Source organism: Suncus etruscus, chromosome 8 (assembly GCF_024139225.1).
Source record: "Suncus etruscus isolate mSunEtr1 chromosome 8, mSunEtr1.pri.cur, whole genome shotgun sequence".
NCBI lineage: Eukaryota > Metazoa > Chordata > Mammalia > Eulipotyphla > Soricidae > Suncus > Suncus etruscus.
In genome coordinates this window covers 123852114-123871685 of record NC_064855.1, presented here as the reverse complement: position 1 = coordinate 123871685, position 19572 = coordinate 123852114, and positions in this window count along the sequence as shown.

The window sequence follows — 19572 nt, the reverse complement described above, 5'->3', positions numbered from 1 at the left end:
GGGCAGGGAGAGCATCAGCCGCGGAGGCCCAGCACCAGGATGCCATTTCCTGGACACCCCAGGGAGGAACTGTCCAGTGCAGCCTGGGGCAGAGGGGAGGCAAATGCACCTCCCAGAGCTGGACACCCCTGAAAACCATCCGTGTGGCCTGGAATGTGACCGGCTTTCAGCCCCTCTGCCCTGCACCACCCTCCTGAACGCCGAGCTTGGTTGCCTGCCAACAACCTGCTGGCAGCTTCACCAAGCGCAGATCTGGCTTTGCTGATGCCAGCGATGCTCTGCTTGCACCCAGCCAACCTTTCCCCGCTGGTCACCACGCACGGGGCTCAGCGAGCAGCTGGATGCCAAGGTCGCACTGATGAGAGGTGCCGGGGGGCAGACAGGGGCTGGGTGCGTAGGAGTAGTCACAGCTTGAACACAGCAGTGAGACAGGCATCCTTTGGGGTGAAGCTCTTCCTGCTGGGAACCCCAAAGCTCAGCCGGGCATACTGACGGGAGCAGGAAGGGGCCTCTGAGCACCTTCAGCCCCACCCGAACATCAGAGGGGTTGGGGGCCTGGGGCTTTATTTCCTGAGTGCTTCTTCACCCTGGGGTGCCTGTCCCTGTAACTGGGTGCTGCTGTGGGCCTGTTTGTCCCCATGTGCATTAGATAAGGGAGAACATGGAAGCAGCTTCTCAGCACAGGACCCCTAGGTTTCTAGGCAGGGTCCCCACAAAAGGCTCTGGCTCCACACGCCAGCTGAGCTTCTGGGGGTCTCAGACCCTGTGCTCTGACCAGTGGCTACAGATGGAGCCAAGGTGTAGCGCCCCCTGGAGGTGCTCTGGGAAGGAGGAACAATTAATCCCATGAATGCAGTTTGAGAAGGACTTGGGGTGACAGTTGGGGAGGGCCAAGAGAAAGCTGACCCTCACACTGGCCACCGCCTTCGTGTTGTCTACAGATCTGACTTCTCAAGTCCTGGACCCCAGGACAGTTCTGAAGTCAGAAGTCACAGGATTAGGGTGCACTGCTGGGCCTCTGATAGCTGACGGTTGTCATGGGACGCCCCTGTCCTGAGTCTCTAAGCCCCTGTGAACAATAGACCCCCTATTCTCTGGGGAACTCTGGAGCAAAAAATTGGCCTTCCAGAAACCTGGGAGAATTACATGCACTGTCCCACAACAAAGGCCTGTGGTGAAACAGCAGCCAGAGATGCATGTGATGTGTGGGCAGTGTGATGTGAGGTGAATAGCGAGTACAGGGCAGTGTGAGATGAGGTGCAAGTCATGGTTGATGTGGGGCAGTGAGGTGAGGCAAGGCGAGTGTGGTGTGAGGTGAGTGTGGAGTAAGGGGAGTGTTGCATGAGAAGAGCAATGTGCTGTGTGAGGTAAATGGTCCTGTACCTTGACCTGGTCATGCTTCAGCAGGCCTCATCATGCAGTGACTCGTGGAGGTCAGGCGAGTCCTGGCAGGTGCCCTATGCCCGTGGCCCAGCCTGGCAGGTGAAGGTTTTTGCTTCCCCAAGTTGCCTCACCCAGTGGAGCAGCTCCCTGCCTGGGTCCTGATGAAGCTGCCCCTCTCTCAGCCTGTGGGAGCCTTGTACAGATTCCTGGGTGCAGAGTTGCCCCACTCCCGTCCTAAACAGACCCCTGCCACAGCCCTGCTGAGGTCCTGCTGAGGTGCTTCCTGTCGCTAGCCTTGTTGTGGTGCTGACAGCTTCCTCGAAGCCTGGTGTTGAGTGTCACTCTGAGGCCTGGGTGGCAGCATGGTCATTTGGAGCTGCATGGAGGGGGTAGGCCCTGCCCCCCTGAGGCGCACTGAATGAATGACTCATTGTGCCCCAGATGAGGAGCAGGTTGGCAGCTTTGCAGGGCTGTGGACAGCGGCCGTCCAGGACCATGAAAGCTCCGTGTGTGAAACCAGACCTGGGCCCCGGGCATGGCTGAGACACAGAACAAAAAGGCTCTCTGGGGCCTCTCTGGGGCCTCTCTTGGCCCCTCCTTCTACATGGGGTGGGCCTTGGGAACAAGCCATGTGATGTTGGGTATCTCAGGCCCTTGTTGGGCTCAGTGACACATAAGCTAGGCCACAACCCACACCCTATCCAATGGCAGCTGCTCAGCCCATGGAGAATGGCCATGTGGAGACAGCCCCTTAGTACCCCAAGATCTCTACACAATCTTCATACCCCTAATCTCCCACATCCCCATTCCTAAAATATATCCACAACCCCACACCCCAAATCTACCATACCCCTCACACCTGAAAATTTACCCACAGCCCAAAAATCTATCCACACCCAAATCTACCACATCCCTTACATCGCAAAATCTATCATATTCCCTCATACCCCAAAATCTGCCACACCCCTTAAGCCCCAAAATCTACCATATCCCTCACACCCCAAAATATATCACATCCATTATACCTAAAAGCTACCATATCCCTCATACCCAAAAAGCTTCCCACACCCCGAAATCTACCACATCTCTCACACCCCAACATCTACCATACCCCTCACACCCCAAAATCTACCCACATCCACTTGCCCCTAAATCTCCTCCCATTCCCACACTCCCAAATCTTTCCATATCTCTCAAGCCCCAAATCTCCCAACGGCCTCACACCCCCAAAGCTACCCACATCCCCCACAGCCTCCCCTCCCAGTAGGTACCACAGACCTGCTTCCCACCAGATAGTCTACAGACTTTGGCCCCGGGAGCCCCAACACCCAGCCACAGGTGTGGCCCCAGAGCGGGGCTGGCGCGGAGCCATCTTCCTCTCGGTGCTTGCCGGTTGCCTCTCACGGGCCCTGTCATCTGGTCACATTCAGGAAGCTCGCGCAGGGCCCTCATTTGCAATAAAGGCTGGTGTCAGCATTTCTGGCCTGAATTCCTATTTTCAATGATTTATAATGAAGCGCCGTTGAAACAGCTTCAGCTGCGGGAACTAGATGCAGCCAGGAGAATGGGCCCTGGGCTCCCTCGGCTCCCGCTAACTATGAAATTGTTTGATTTTTACAAAACATATTTAGCAAATTGTTAAAAGTATTGGCTAAACACAGCGTTTCATAAATGAAACGTTGACGCGATCGAGAGGCTGAACTTTAAAAATCATCTGCTTTTGCTGAATGGTGCCTTTTCCCACAAAGTTCAATAAGGATTTCTAACATAATTTCATACAACATGGTAAGTGCATCGTTCCGTGTTGTAAATATCACGCCACTGCACATTCTAATTACCTGATTACATTCATTTACATTAAATTTGTGATTAAATGTAATTTCCCGCGTGTCGAGTGACGCTCCCTGACGCTGTGTGTTTGTTTGTGGAGCCCACAAGGCCGGTCTGGGAGAATCCAACTGTTGTCTGTTCTGGGTCCTGGGGGTCTAGGGAAAACCTCAGGCAGGGTCTTCTGGTTGTCCCCGAGGAAGCTGTTGGGAGCTTCTGACCCTCTCTGCCTCTGTCTCTGTTGTTGGGACCTTCTGGCTGTCCCTGTCCCTGTCCCCACCGGTGGGACATTGTGGTGTGGTCGTGACGGCAGCTCTGCTGTGGGCAGTGGGCCAGATCGACTCCTCGCCAACCCATATTTCTGCGGGAGTGTCTCACCCTCAGTCACCCCCAGTCCCTCCCATCACCTCAGAACCGTCCTGGATTCTTCCTTGTGGCACCTCTGGCTGGTCTCTGGGCTGGGCGAGAACCTGGGGAACTCAGCCTCACTGAGTCTGGGTTCTGTGAAACATTCTCACATTCCCAGCTCAGGCATAGACCACGGGCTGACCAGAGACCAGCCTGAAGCCCCCCTGCACCTCACTCTTACCCTTACTGCCTCCTGTGGCCGAGGGGCTGTGGCCACACACGTGAAAGCAACTGCAGAGCGCTTCTCCAGAGCGCTCTCCCAATCAGTATATGCTTTGTGAGCCCCAGGCTTTGAGGGTCTCTCGCCCTTGAAACCACATGCTCTACAGCCCCAAATCATGGCCCGGGAATACCCTGCTGGGGGGCAGGTCCCCCGGTTCTAGGCCAGATGGGGCTCTTCAGCCTCCAGAAAGAGTGACCCTTCTCAGGAGCCCCTGGCAGGTGTGGGGGTTGGGGGGTACCTGACTTTGTGGAGGGTCTTGTCAAAGGAGCCAAGTCCCTTCTGTCTTCACCAACAAGCCCAGAATTTTCCACTATCCAACAAGCACGAGCTGTGACCCCTGCCAAGGCCCCCACGGTCACCCTGCCACCCACTCCACTCAGCTCCTTTCAGGTCCCTCCATTCTCTTGGTTGGAGCCCCCAGTGGTATCTGTCTGTCGGGGAAGAGGGTCCACTCACGTGTGTTATATGCAGAGAAGGAACTCAAGACTCTGTGTCTGGATAAGCACCCCCCCAACAGGGTGGCCCTCCCACCACTCCGGTGACCTGCAAAGAAGGAGGCCTCAGTGGGGGCAGGAGACAAGGCCCTGCTCCTCCAGTCGGGGTGCGCCCGCCACCCCTCAGTGGGCAGGGGTAGGGCTGGGCTGGCTGCTCGGGGTCTCGCAGGCTCAAATGCCAGTTGTGGCTCAAGGTTGTTGGGGCGCGTGGTCAGGGCTCCCGGGCATGACCTGTGTGGGCCCCAAGTGTCACCCTCGGGCTGTTGAGTGGCTGGGCTGGCAGAGGTGAGCTCTGTTCATGGCCCAGAGCTAATTGTGCTGCCCAAGTTAATTAGGTGCTTGTTGGGAAGCAGCCGATTCTAATTACCCGTCTGAGCACAGGCCCCGAGCAGGAGTCAGCTCTGGGCACTGCCACCCGCAGATGGGTCCCTGCACAACCCACATGGATGCCAGTTCCTTGGAACACACCCGTGCCATGCGACCCAGATCCTCCACACTTGCACAACCATAGTCTCCAAGTCCCCACACACCCCACGAGTCTCCCCACACCCCACAGTCTCTGCACATCCACAGTCTCCGCACACCCCAATCTCCAGGCACCCCCCTCCCACATCCTCCACATGGTCCACACATCCCTCTTCCTCTGCAGGACCCTTTATAACCAGAGTGTGGTGGAGAGATGTTGGTGCCATTTTGGTGAGCTGAGGTGAAAGAGGGGAGCTCCCAGGCCTGACGTTTGGGGCTTGGAGGACACAGCATGGATGTGAGGGTGCGGTGGGGTGAGCAGGGGCATGCTGCCTTCCCTGAGGACGCAGTGTCGGGGGAGGAGGCCAGCTTCATGTGCCGGAACACTGTCCACGATGTGGGGAGGGGGAGCTCCTTCCTGAGAGGCCGCCCTGGGAGCGTAGGAGAAAGAAGTAGGGGACAGGGACTGCCCACATCCTCCCTGCCACCCTGAGGAGAGAGGAAAACTGCTTCCTCTAGAGCAGAACTCTTCCAAGCAGTGATGGGTCCTATGAGGACGTGCAGGGCTCCAGGAGAGTCACAGCTCTTGACCGTTGACACATCAGCCTCTACCGAGGCCTACTCTAGGTGCTTGAATTCACTGTTCCTCATCCATGCAGCCACAGTCACCCTGAGGTGCTTTACCACACACTGTGGTTCTCACCCTTAGGGACCCTCCAGAACACAACATTTATTTGGTGCCAGTGTACTCAGCCGAGCACTGGGGGCCCGAGCACCACAGACCATGTGTGTGGGAGAACAAGGGGACTACCTGACGCCTGTCCAGGTGAGTCACCTCTGGAAAATGTGTGTGTGTGTTGCCTCAAGGGAGACAGCTCTGAGGAGCCGGGTCTGAGCCCAGGAGACTTGGCATGGGGCACCTGGGCTTTGGGGCCCAGAGCCTGGGGCGAGAATTGTGTCCTGTGCTTCTCCCAAGCCAGTTGCTGTCGGGATGACTCTTCCACATGGCGCTTGTCCAGCCCTCTTAGAGGCGCTCCAGGAGAGGCTCGTGGTACTGTCACCTGCTCACAGATCGGTCCTGACAGTCACTCAGAGTGAACCCCAACCCCAACGGGAACCCCGACCTCAGAGTGAACCCTGAACCCAAAGGGAACCCTGACCTCAGAGTGAACCCCAACCTTAGAGTGAACTACAACCCCAGAGTGAGCCCCGACCCGAGTGAACCCTGACTTCAGAGCAAACCCCGAGCTCAGAGTAAACCCCAACCCTAAAGTGAACCCTGACCCCAAAACAAGCCCTGACCCCAAAATGAACTTCAACCCCAGAGTGATCACCCAACCCAGAGTGAACCTGATCCTAAAGCAAACCCTGACCCCAGAGTGAACCCTGACCTCAGAGTGAACCCCAAACCCAAAGGGAACTCTGACCCCAGAGTAAACCCCAACTTCAGATCAAACCCTGACCTCAAAGTGAACCCCAACCCCAGACTGAACCCCAAACTCAAAGCAAGCCCTGACCCCAGAATGAACCCTAACCCAGAGTGAACCCTGACCCACCCCAAAAAAAACCCTGACCCAGAATGAACCCCAATCCAGAGTGAACCCCGGCCCCAAAGCAAACCCTGACCCCAGAGTAAACCTTGACTCTAACTCGAACCCCAACCCCACTTGCTTCTCAAGTTGCTGGCTCAGGGTCCATCCCCAACACTCCATATTCTCCGGAGCACTGATCTAGGAGCAGCCCCTGAGCACTGCAGGTGGATCAGAAAGGAGAAACAAACCTGGTTTCTCATCCGGCTGTGAGCGTCCACTTAGGTCATCAGTTGCAGGGGGCAAGCGGGTGACAGCCCAGAGCTCCCAATGTGCTCTCTCACTGAGCACTGTCTCCCCTGACACCCATCACATCTGAGCTGTGTCCGGGTTCACCTGTCCCCCTCTGAGTTCCCATCCAGCCGTGATCCCAAGCAGCTGGGCAGAGCCTCCCTCCGCCAGCTCAGCCTCCAGCCAGGCACAGAGCAAGTGATGGGCAGCACAGGTGGAGGTGGGCTGTGAGGGAACCTTCTAGAACCCATGTCTACTTGGACCCAACCTTCCCCTCACAGGCCCTCCGTGGTTCCTGCTGGCCCTGAACAGCTGAGAGGGCCTACTTGTCCTGAGCACCCCAAAGATGTGGGACCCTCCAAAGTCTTGTGGATTTTGGGTCCCCCAAACCCAGGGACCCTGGTGCCCAGAGACCTGCCCATGCAGACTGGATCCACCCTCTCCCCTCCAAGACCCATCCTCAGGAGATCTTGCTGCAGGTTTCAGGTTCTCCTGGGGGGAGTCCTGGGCAGCCTGGCTGTGCCCTTCCCTGCTTGGCCAGTCCTGGCCAGCTGCCCCTTGCCCCCCCCCCCCCGCTCCCTGGTTGGGCAGCCGGGCTCTGCATCTCCCCTGAGGACCTTCACTCGCACTGCACAGCTCAGCTGGACCGAGCGCCTCAGAGAGAAACAGGCTGGAGGAGAGCAGTACTCACACCTGGGCCCCCCAAGCAGGTGTCAGGGTCTGGGGTGCAGAGAAGATGGTTCCTGTCCAGCCCTTTAGTCAGAAGCTTCGTGAGGAATTCGTGAGGGATAGTGTGGCCCAGCCCCAAGCCTCAATGGTGGGGAAGACTAGCATGGTGGGGAAGACTACCTAACAAGGACCTGGCTGCAGGGAACCTAGTTGGGACACACTTGTGGCTGAGTCCGAGGACAAAGCGCCAAGTCCTATAATGACGGGCGGGCATGGAACGGGCTTTGATTGTGAGGCTGTGGTGCAAGATCTCGGAGAAGTTTCAAGTGTGGGGAAAAATAAGGGGCAGGGAGGGCTGGAATCTCGGGGAACCTCAGGGAGCCAAGCTTAGGGCCTCCAGGGGATGGTGCTCGCCCAGTGGCTCGCAGTGCTGTGCCGGGGAAAGCCGCCTCCTGACTCAGTCTCACGCCCGCGAACAACTGGCTAGCTGCTGGTCAGCCCTTTCCGGGGCTTTGAGGTCAGGGGTCCCTCGCTGAGGTGACCCTCGTTCCTGTGAGGCACATCACACACCCTGTGGCAAAGGCGGCTCCTTCTTCTGAGCCACGTCTCAGCTCTCTCTTGTGCATTGATAGTTTCGGAGGGGGTGGCAGGACAACACCATGACGGGGCACCTGGCTGCCCGTCCAGCACCCGGAGCTAGACTCCTGGTCTGAGAGCAAGTTGCGCCCGGCCTAGCGTGCTCCTAGTGGCCTGGAGCTGGCCCAGCCTGCAGGGGGCGCCATGTGGCAGAGCACGGCTCAGGGCCTGGGTGCTGGCCCTTCCTCTCGGCAGAGGCGACTGCCACAGAAGTTTCTGGAATGACAGAAGCTGGTCAGCTGTGAGCTCAGACTGTTAGGAGAGAGCAGTTGGGGTTTTGTGGCACCCAGAGGGTTTTATCTGGTCAGGTCAGCCTTACCCAGGAGCCTCCAGTACACCTCAACGAGTGTCTGTTTGTCTCTCCTCACTGAGAGTCTGTCTACCCCACCTCACTGAGTGTCGTGTCTGTCTGCTGCACAAATTCTCAAAGCAGGCCTTCAGCTTTATTGTGTCACTGGTTACCACTCAGTGGCAGGTTCTGGCAGCTGTCGGGGCTGGGCCACATTCCATCCAGTCGATGCTTCCCGACAGACCTTCAGACCCCTTTGGGTCCCCCCCAAAGAAGAGAAGTTCGAATGCTCTCAGCCAGAGTGCCTGGTGGTTGAGCCCAGTTGTGGGGCAGGCTGGCAGTGGGGTCCAGCCACACCCCCCCACCCCTGGTTGTCTGCACTGAGACACAGGTCCTTCTGAAGCATTTCCAAGCCCTGGATGTGCGGCTGAGCCACTGAATGCTCCCTGGGCACTACCGGCCACCGCGCTTTGTCCTGCAGCCACACAATACATCCACACGGGAAACGGCTTCAAAGGGGATCAAAACAGTGGCCCTGGGAGCCTCGCTCTCTCCTCGCCACATGACGCCGCCGAGCTGTGTCCCCACAGATGCTGCTGCTCCTGACGCAAGTCACCTCCACGCAGAGCACAGCAGGGCCTGGGGAGCAGGGACAACCCCGAATGCCCAGAGCAGCCACCCGCATGGATCTCACGGCAGACACACAGATAGACGTCTGGACAGGTGGCCTGAGTCAGGACAGCCGAAGCTGGTGGCCTGCAGACCGCCACCCGGAGCCCCTCCACACTGCAGGGGAGGGGCACATGGGGACTGTCCAGCCCCATGCTGAGAAGCAGAACCCGGGCCCCAGGCTCAGAGCCACTGGGCCGCCCAGAGGCAAGGAGCTGGGCTCAAGAGGGCCTTGGCTCTCTCAGGAAAACGGGCAAGGGGCGTGCTCGGGGCATCCAGAAGGCCTTTCCTGAATGCGTCACTTTTCTCTGGTAGGGACGCTGGGGGTCTCTGGGCTCAAACCCTGGCGAGGGCAGTGGGGAGTGTGGCGGCTTCGTCTCTCCGTCTCTCTGTCTCTCCTCTCCATCTCTTCTGCCGCCTCTCGCTTCCAGTGCAGGCTGGGCTGCCAGCAGGACTCCGGGTAGGGCTGGCTGGAGAGGCCCCAACAGTGAAGGCTGAGCCCCAGGCAGGCTGACCTCATTCACGAGGGCAGGAGGGGCCTCTGCGCTCCAGCACCCCACGCCACCCCCGCTTCCGAGTCAGAGGCCACGGCACCTCCTTTATTCATCTTTTATTCCCAAAGAAAGACCAGAGCGGCCCAGGTGACATCCCGCATTGTCTGGGAAGAGCCTCTGTAATTTGCCCCCAGAGACACGCGCGGCCCTGCCCCCGCCCACCCCACGCCTCTGTCCTCTCGCCTGCCCCCTGCGCAAATGTCTGGGGGTCCCTGGAGGACCTCGTGGCCAGCAGGGACGGTGAAGGTCAGAGTCGCCCACTGTGGCTGACTTTTACGCTGAAGAGGTTTTTCTCTCTGTGGCCGCCACGCCAGGTCTAATTTGCGGCCTGTGCTGAAGGGGTGCGCGGGGCCTGGCAGGAGGGGGTTAAAGGGGATCACAGGCCTGGGCTTCCGCAGGGCTGCTGCCTGCGACGTCCAGTTGCGCGTTAATGGTCAGTTCTCTCGGAGAGCGGCCTCGAAAGCTGCTGCTCCAGCAACTTAATTGGCACCGTGGGAGTGGGAGTGGGACTTTTGGGGGCCGGTGGGCTGGTCGGCCCGATTCTGATGCTGAATTATTTAAGGTCCCACTGGGACCACACCACTGCTTGTTTTTCCTGAAGATCAGAAAAGCCTGCGAAGGGGCAAGATCCGAGTTTGCTGCCGTACCAGAACTTTCTAGAAAGATGCCTGGATCTGGCGCTGGACGTTTCCAAAAAGAATCAGCAGGCCACAACCTAATGCCGTGTCTGTTTGCACAGAGCTGGGGTGCAGAGTGGGAGGTGGGTGCTGGCTGCAGTGTTGTCGGTGTGGAGTTAGACCCAAATTCTCACTCATAGAAGCCAAGTATGTGGCTGAGAGCTCAGGAAAGGAAGCCAGGACCCACAGTGCAGACTCTGGGGGAAGGGGAGAGAGAGAGATGCGTGTCTGTGGTTGCAGAAGTGCGAGTGGGCTGCGTGTGGATCTCTGCGGCTGTAGGCACGTGTTCGGGGTGTCTGTACATGTGTGGCTGTAGGTCTGTGTGCAAGTTGCCTGTACATGTGTGCTGTAAGTGTGTGTTCAGGGATCATATACATTGTGGCTGTAGGTATGTGTTCATGGTATATGTACATGTGTGGTTCTAGGCGTGTGCTTGGATTGTTCGTGCATGCGTGGTTCTAGGTGTGGGTACATGTATACTTGTGTGTGGGTGTGTACATGATTGGTTCTAGGTGCATATTCAGGGTGTGCGTACACGTGTGATCATATGATTGTGCAGGGTGTGTGTACATGTGTGGCTGCAGGTGTATGTGTTTGGGGTCTCTACACGCCTAGGTCTGGATGTGTGTTCATGGTGGTGTGCGTGTTCAAAGTTTATGTACATGTGTGGTTGTAGGTGTGTCTGTGTATATGCGGTTGTAGGTTGAATGCATATCTGTGTGTGTGTGTGTGTTTGCATGTATGGCTATCGGTTTAAGTGCATATTCGTGCATGTGTGTGATTATAGGTGTGTGGCTATGGACATGTGTGGTTGTAAGTGTGTGTCTCTGCACAGGTGTGGTTATAGGTATGTGTTGGTAGGTAGATGTGTGTCTGCATGTCTGAGCTCCTGTGTGTCTCTGATCTTGTGTTTGTGTGTCTGTACATCTCTGTGATTGTGTTCGTGTGTACCTATACACCCGCGTCTGTGTTTGTTCATGTGTGTTTGTGTCCATGCATTGTGCCTGCATTCATATATGCCCTGTGCTCACATGCACATGTTTCTGACTCTGGTGTTCGTGGGGATGCATCTGTGTGCAGCAATGTCTGCGCACGTGCAGGAGTGTGCAGGAGGTGTGCGACCATGACCGGCTGGCGACTTGGTGCCACCGTCTGGGTGGAGGACACACTCCTCCTGCTTTCTGGGCAGACCCACAGGTAGGGCTGGGGGACCTCTCAGGAGTGGGGCGCAGAGGGGGCAGCTGTGTGGGTCATGAGGGAAGAAGCAGAGGGGAGAATGGAAACCGAGGGTGCCTTCCCGGCTCCCCTGAGGGTCAGTGCAGGAAGCCCAGGATTAGTGGATTTAATTTCCTGTCCAAATTCTCATGCTAATGACTCCCAGCGGCTAGCGGCTGGCATGGCGGCAACGCCACTGCAGCAGGCGAGATAGCGAGGTGCAATTAAGAGCCCAGATTGTGTGGCGCGGGCACCGGGCAGCCAGGGCTGGCGGGCCCCGCAGCCTCGGCACCCCTGGGTCACCCTGGCACCGTGAGCGCCTGAGCCTTCCTGGGAGAGCCAGTCTGGGGGTGCAGAGGCGGTGCCCTCCATCCGGGCAAGTGGTGGGGGGCAGAAGAGGCAGAGCCCGAGGGCCACCGGGTGCAAAGAAGGCGGAACTGGGGCCAGGCGATGACAAGCGGGGCTGCCCCCCAAAGAGGCCCAGAAAGTTCCCGGGCCAGCGTGCCGGGCTGAGTCCCGGCAGCTGTCAGCTCTACGCATTCTGGTAGGCTGAATCTGAATGAGAGTCTCCACAGGCAAAGCTCGCACCCATTATGATAGCATCTCCTGCCCGAGCCGTAATGCTTATTAATTCTGCACCCATACACTCGCGGCCGCAGCAAATGTATTCCATCAGCCTAGCATTTAATTTAATTAGTACAGCTGGGCTCTCATTCTCCTTTCTGTGTCAGGGGTATTGTCAGCGCGTTCTGCTAGAACACAATTACTGATTGCTTTTAGATAGGCAGAAATATGATTAGGGTATTGGGTGACTGTATCATAAGCCTTATTAGATTCATTTGAAATCTGGAGATAAATAGGAAACTTTTATTTGCAGTGTAATGAGATTATGCTTATTAGGCCAAGACCTCACAGCCTTTTGCAAAGAACACTGGATCATGCGGGCTCTACTTGGAAACCTGGCCGGCTCCCCGCACCCGCGTCCACACTGCCCAGACCATTGGCTCTCTCTCTCTCTCTCTCTCTCTCTCTCTCTCTCTCTCTCTCTCTCTCTCTCTCTCTCTCTCTCTCTCTCTCTCTCTCTCTCTCTCTCTCTCTCTCTCCATGCAGTGTGACCACCCAGGGGTAAACCCCTTGTGCTGGGGTGCAAGTCCCTCCCCGCTTCATGGCAGACAGAATCTATGACCCAGACAGGGACTTTATTTTTATTTTACCAGAGGAGTCCTTAAAAATCAGCACGCTGATGACAAATGAGACTTTAGGCATGTTTCTCTGCTCCTGAGGATGTGTGTAGTCACTGGTGGCCCCCCTGTCCCTGCCCCCCGACTTTCAGCACTGCTGTGTCTGTTTTGATAACAGGTTGCAGGACCCCAGAAACTTATCTGTTAGGGTTTTTATTTCATTGGTGTGTATTTGATTATCCAGATTTCTCATAGCAGGGGGAGAGATCATGCAGAGATAGTCTCTTGCCTGAAATCAATCTGTTCTGGATTGAGGGGTCCCGTGAGTCAGAAACAGGGGTGGGGGTTGTGGTGGCCACACGCTGGGCGAGCTGCAAGTGGACAGTGCAAAAACTGGCACACGCCTGAGGGAAGCGGTGGAAAAGGCTTTGAGCGATTGAAATGACTGAATGGTTTCTATCATTTCGAATGATAGAAACGATTCAGCCTCCCTAGAAACATTCTCAGATGACAGGTGAATTTTGCATAAAGAAAATCCAGGATTCGGAATTGAAATTTGCCAAACTCATGGGACATCATTTCACTGTGTGTGAGTGAGCGACTCTTTGCCGCTCCTCTTTAGCAGATGACTTTGGATATTTTTAGTTAACGGAATCTGAGTGGATCATAACCACGAACATGTTTACAGTATAAACCCTACCTGCACGGTGAATGTGTTTTCGTGTTAACTTGGACCAAAAAGGAGAATATTTCCTTTTTTTTTTTCTTTCCTTTCATTTTTGGTGGTGGGGAGTCACACCTGGCAGTGCTCAGGGCTGACTCCTGACATTATTCTCAGGGATCAGTCTTGGATCAACTCGGGGACCCCATCGGGTCAATCTGGGTCAGCAGATGCAAGGCAGGTGTCCTGCCTGTTGCAGGTCTCTCTGGCCCCACAAAGAGCTTCAGCTGCACAGGGCAGGAGCAGAGATGACTCAGATTGTCGGGGGTTCGCCAAGGCTGCAGGTTCCTGGAGAAAAGGCCAGAGGTGGTGGTGCCCAGAGCAAAGAAAGCATCTGGGGAGGACGCCAAGGTCCATGGTGCCCAGTGTCCTCTCAGAGCCCAGGTCCCCTCAGAGTCAGATGTCATCTTAGATCCTGGGTATTCCCTCAGACTCTGGGTGTTCTCACATATCAGTGTCCCCTCAGAGCCTGGGTGCAGGGGGTTTTGGATATGGGTCCCCTCCCAGTGACCGGCCTTCCTGCGCTGGAGCCAAGTCACCACCACAGGCTCCACAGGCTCTCATACATGTCCCGAACCCCCAAGGTCACCCCACCGCCCTTCGCCTGCTTTTTTGAGACTGTCATTGGACAGTGGGGGTGATGGGTGTGCGGAGTAGGCCTTCCAGAAATGGGGGAGGCCTGGCTGGGTCAGCAAGGGGAATGGGCCAATGGTGAGCAGACATGCAAATGACTGAAGGATAAAGGAGACTTGAGAATGAGTCAGTGAGGAGTCAAACATGTGAGTGCACCAATGGGAGCCAGACATGCAAATGAACCAGAGGGGTAAGATATGTGAATGCACCAATGGAAGTCAAACATGCAAATGAACAGGGGGAGGGGAGACTTGGGAATGGTCCAATGAGGAGTCAGACATGCAAATGAACTAGGGGGTAAGATATGTGAGTGCCCCAATGGCAGTCGGACATGCCGATGAACCAGGTGTAAGATATATGAGTGCACCAATGGAGTCAGACATGCAAGTGAACCAAGGGGAGGGGAGACCGTGAATGGGCCAGTGAAGAGGCAGATGTTCAGAACAGTGGGATTGGTGCTGGGTAGTGTGAGGTTTGGTGCCTCCTTGGACACCCCGTGGAGGAGTAAGGGACAGCAGTTTCCTGAGGCCTCACCATGGCCTCTCCATGTCTTCTTAGTCCAGCACTTTCCAAACCCTTTTCCTTCCCACACTCTGACATCCACACATGCTCCCTGGTGGGGTAAGGCTAGAACCCACCTCTGTAGCCTCCGAGTGCCAGGGGTCAGCACCTTCCTCTGGGCCTGAGGAAAGAACTGGGGTCCTGTGAAGGGCTGGAGACTTGCCTGGGGGCAGGAGTGCCTGCGGGTGCTGGAAACTAGGGTGAGGGTACCGTGGGGACTTTGGTGGGGAGAGCAGTGGCACCACTTGTAGGTCCGGCTGGACTGTCCTTCATGCTGCCTCTGGAGCTGTGGGCAGATCCCCTGGGCCCTCGGCAGAATGGGGGGGGGGGCTACAGAACAATGGGGCTGAAGGAGGCTAGGGCCATGCTCTTGGCAATCCACAGCCCACGCATGGCCTGTGACCCTAGTGTCCACCCTCACACCACAGACGGCTGTAAAACAAATCCTTATGGTGTGAAATCACCTTATGCACGTATTTCTTTTTTTTTAATATTTTAAATTTTTTATTTTTAATTATGAGAACAAAGATGCAAAGAAAGAGGACAAGGTAAAGTTACAGTGGAAGGACAATCACCCATAACATAATTCTCAGAAGAAGTCCCCTTGCTGATATCTTAACTTTGAACTTTCAGCCAAAGAACATTAAGATAAATAAAACAGAATCCATGTACAATTACTTTGTCCCTCAAGTCCCCAGATTGTAACACATTATAATATTTCTTAACAGCACACAAGGCAATCTAAAACCATAAAACTTACGTAACTCCTTAAACATTAGAGGCATAGTATTTTTTACATTTTCATGTACATGCATATTAGCTTACGTTAACCTCAAATTTTAAGTGGTTTTTCTTTTTAAGGATTAGAGTCAAAGGAGCACAGTAAAAACGGTGTTAGAGTGGCAATTGTTGTTTGCATAGGCCCACCAAAATATGAGGGGCATAGAAAGGAATAACCTTGGCCTAAATACAAAGAAACTCTACCCCTGAAGTTTCCTGGCATAAGACCAACTCTAGGCTCCAGGCAAGTTAGATCCTCCAATCCAAGACATTGTCCGTAGTGCCAACACACTTTTCACACAGTCTCTGTTGTTGGTATCATGTTTCTGTATTAAAGATCCTGGAATCTGCATATCCTACATTGAAGTCAGGATGTGGAGCGTCCTCTTGTTTCACCTCACTTATGCACATATTTCTACCCCCAGGTGCATGGATCTGAAGAAACAGGGTAACAGCAAAGAATTAATAAACCAAGTCAGTCAGGAAGGAATCATGGAGTAAGTTTGCTTCTCGAATCGTGGTATCTCTGCGTGTGCCAGGCCACACTCATTTTATTTTCCAGAACAAATCCAATCAGATGGGGCAGGGTAAAGTCATCAGGTGGTCTTTTACATCCCAAAAGGAGAGGTTTAAAGAAAAGAGGAAGATGGGGGAACACCTTTATTTTATGTTAATAGCTGGATTTTATCTTACATATGTCCATGATCTGTCCTGTCCCACCCACACGTCCACGGTCTTCTGTTCCACATTCCCACCTGGGAGGGACCTTGATATTGGGACTGGGTGTCTTCCAGCTTCCCCCTAGCTTGTGTTGAATCTCCTGTCCCTGGCCTTTCATGCCAGCGCCTTTGCCCCTTCCCCCATGTCTCCTTCCGAGGGCCACAGTCACTCGGACAGGAGCTCTGGGCTCTTTCTGTGAGTGCATCTTGCCCCTGGTGGGTGCATCTCCCACAGGTGTACTCCTGTGAACCTGCGTGTACCCATGTGTGCCTGTACCTATGCGTGTGGGACACTGGAGGCTTCTTCATGGCTTGTGTGTAGTGTATGGATGTGGCAGTTCACTGGCTTATGTGTGTAAGCATATCCGTGTATTCAGGCAGTGGACACGGTGCATGCACTGGGCTGGGGCCTTGGAAACAAGTCAGTCTCCAGGGTCAGGAGTCTGAGGTCTTACTTTCTGGGGGGCCATCAGTGGAGCCAACAGGAGGGACCCTTTCATTCCTCATAGCCTCACCCCTCACTCCAATATCAGGACCAGCTGGCGACCCACAGCCTTGCAGCCCTGCTCTGCCCAGCCCCAGTCCACAGACTGGTGTCCATGTGAGGCTGTGTTGGGCCACCAAGGCCTAGCTGGCTGCTGCCTTCACTGCACCTGTTCCCACACTAACTTGGGGAATGCCTGGGAGGTGTCTGGGGGTCTGGAGGGAGCCGGTCTGTACCAGGTACAGAATCTCTCCCACTGCCTGTGGCCACCAGCCAACTCCTGGAGTATGCCTGGGTGCCCTGGTTGTATCGCTGTACCTCGGGGTCTAGTGATCTGCCAGGTCAGCTTGCAGATGCCCCCAGAATCTGGCAGCCCCCAGTTTGGCTGACAGGTGCTTCCCAGGGTCTGATGCTTCCCAAGTCAGCTGACAGGTGCCCCCCAGAATCTGAATGACCCCCAGGTTGGCTGATAGGTGACCCCAGAATCTGGCTGACCCCTAGGTTGGCTGAGAGGTGACCCCAGAATCTGAATGACCCCCAGGTTGGCTGAGAGGTGACCCCAGAATCTGAATGACCCCCAGTGTCTAGTCAGCGGATGGGTTCCAGGTGCATGCACCCTGCGTGCGGCCTTTGGGATCCACGACTGAGAAGCGAAGCCGGCTCTGTTCCCCACCCTCTTCTTGTTCACATAGAAGCGAGGGAACCATGAGAAAGCACTGGGCATCCCCCCTCCCCTCCCTCCACCTGCACCCTGAGCCTCAGAGAAGCACTCCGCCCCCACTGTCCCCTCTTTCTGTCGTTCCCCTTTGTCCATCAACAACTGATCCTAAGGGCACAGGGAAGGAAGGCATTTGGGGCCTTTTCATTCCCACCCTGGGTCTGACATCCATCCGAGGGCATTCCCTGATTCTCCCTGATTCTCCTCGATTCTCCGGTTCTCCCTTTCTCTGCGCCACCAGCAACGGGGCCATTGAAATTCGGGAAATTTCATCCGTAGGTGCCACATTTGCATTTCATGAGGAACCTCCAGTGAAAGGCGTTTTCACGTTCTCTTGAATGAAACAGCAGTGAGCAAGGCCCCGCCCCACCGCCTAGCAACCGCGGGGGTAGGGGGGCTTCCGAGGCGAAGCGACCCCAGGGCCGAGCCCCACACGCCGCCGGGCAAGGCCGCCGGTCCCCATTAGCGCAGGGGCTGCCCGGCACCCCGAGTGCCAGAGCCCTAATTGCGGCGGTAATTAGAAGTTCTAACAGGGGCTGCGAGGGCAGCGCGGGGAGCCCATTAACCACGTTACTTTAAGTGGCCGCCCCGGAGCAGCTCCAACCTAATTACATTAGCCTGCAGGCTGGGTGATGTCATTAAGGGAGGGGACAGCGCTGGGCAGGGCCTTTCGGGGGTCTGCAGGGCCTCCCAGGCCTGCCTGTCCCGCGCTCCCCCACGCCTTCGCCTTCGATGCCTCTCTCCCTGCCCACACCTGAAGCCCATTCGAGGCATGCTGAGATCCAGGGCTCAGCTGTGGAGCTCAGCCCCTCTCCTGGGTGCAGGGAACCTCGAGAGCGAGAGGCTTGGAGACTGGGAGTCATGGGGTACGGGGTCACCTAGAGGGGGCACCTGGTATGGGAACCCCTGATGGCGAAGTTGCCGCTGCTTCTTGGCAGAGCCCCAGGCCCCGTAGTAGGGCTGTGGCTGAGAGACCTCCCTGTCCATCCCCAGCACTGGCTTGTGGCCCCCAGATGTGGCCTGGACAGCACATCCCTCAGCCCTGGACAGTCCCTCCGCCCAGTCACTTGGGTTTCAGACATGGAAACGTCTGGGTCCCAGCCTCAGCTAATCCAATGCCTTCAGGGCACTCGGTCCAAGGGCGGTGGTCTCGTGGGAAGTCCAGGCTCGGCCACACAGTGCCCCGTGCACCACGGGTGTGGCTCCCGAACAGAAGGCAAAGCCAGAGTTTTCCGGAAACAAGGCCATGGTCGGGAGTCCCCATGGGTGGGGTGGGTCTCTTCTGGGCCACCTTTTCCTGGAAGACCATGGCCTGGTGGTGCTTACACAGTCAGGAGTCAGCCCTGAGCATTAGCAGGTGTGAGCACAAAGCCTGGAGTCAGCCATGAGTGCAGAACCAAGAGTGATTCCCCGAGCACAAAGCCAGGTGTGAATCCAGAGCACACAGTGGACGTGGACATGGTGTGGTTGTGATCATATGGCCCTGGGTGCTGGCATGGGCCTGGGCACAGGCATGCACGGATGTGCCCATGGCATGGACATGTGTGGTCTCCTGTATACGGGACTGGGTGGGTCTGGGTCTGAGCCGACTCAGAGGTGGGCAGTGCAGAGGTGGGTGACGCTGTCACTGACCCCCTGGCCTCTCACCACCGCCACTTCCTGTCAGGAGGCTGCTGTTGTCAGGCCTGGATTTTGGGTTCCCATTGTGGCGAGGACACCGAGTGTCACCAAGTGTCCACACACACAGGGCCCTGCATGGCAGCCTTGACCCGAAGCTGCCCCTGCACTGGCCCTGGCGGCCCCACATGCCTGCTGCCCTCCTTCACAGCTCAGGGCCCTCAGTGGCTTTGCCTGTGGATAACACTGTGGCAGCAGCTTCAGCTCCACCAGAGCAACCCAGCGTTGGGCACACAGAGTCCTGCTCCAGGCACAAAAGGCCAGAATCAAGGCCTGCCAGGAGGTGCCCACCACGTGCCCACAGTGACCAGGGCACTGAACTTGCCTTTCCTCTCTCTGTCCATCATGTGCCATGTGAGGGAGTGACAGGGAGGTGGATGTGGCTTCCACACAGGTTTCCTGCTCCCACCACTGGGTCGCTGCCACCGCCAAAGAGCCACGAACCCGCCACTGTCTCATGTCCTCTGGCCTGGCCTCTCCTCCCTCCCATATTTGGCGACTGGTTCTGGTGACACGACTGACATCATATTTCACATGTCACAGTGGACATTATGATGCCCACCATTATGAGGTCGCAATTTGTGATTCTGAATTCACAATGGACATTATGATGCGCAACATTATGATGTCATAATTCATGGTTGTGACGTCACAACATATTATGACGCGCCATGACCGACATACTATTACTGTTCTTTGCATGTCCTGATCCTGCCCCTCATCAGAGTGTCTGTGTCCATCCTTCGTCCCTGCTGACTTACCACATCAC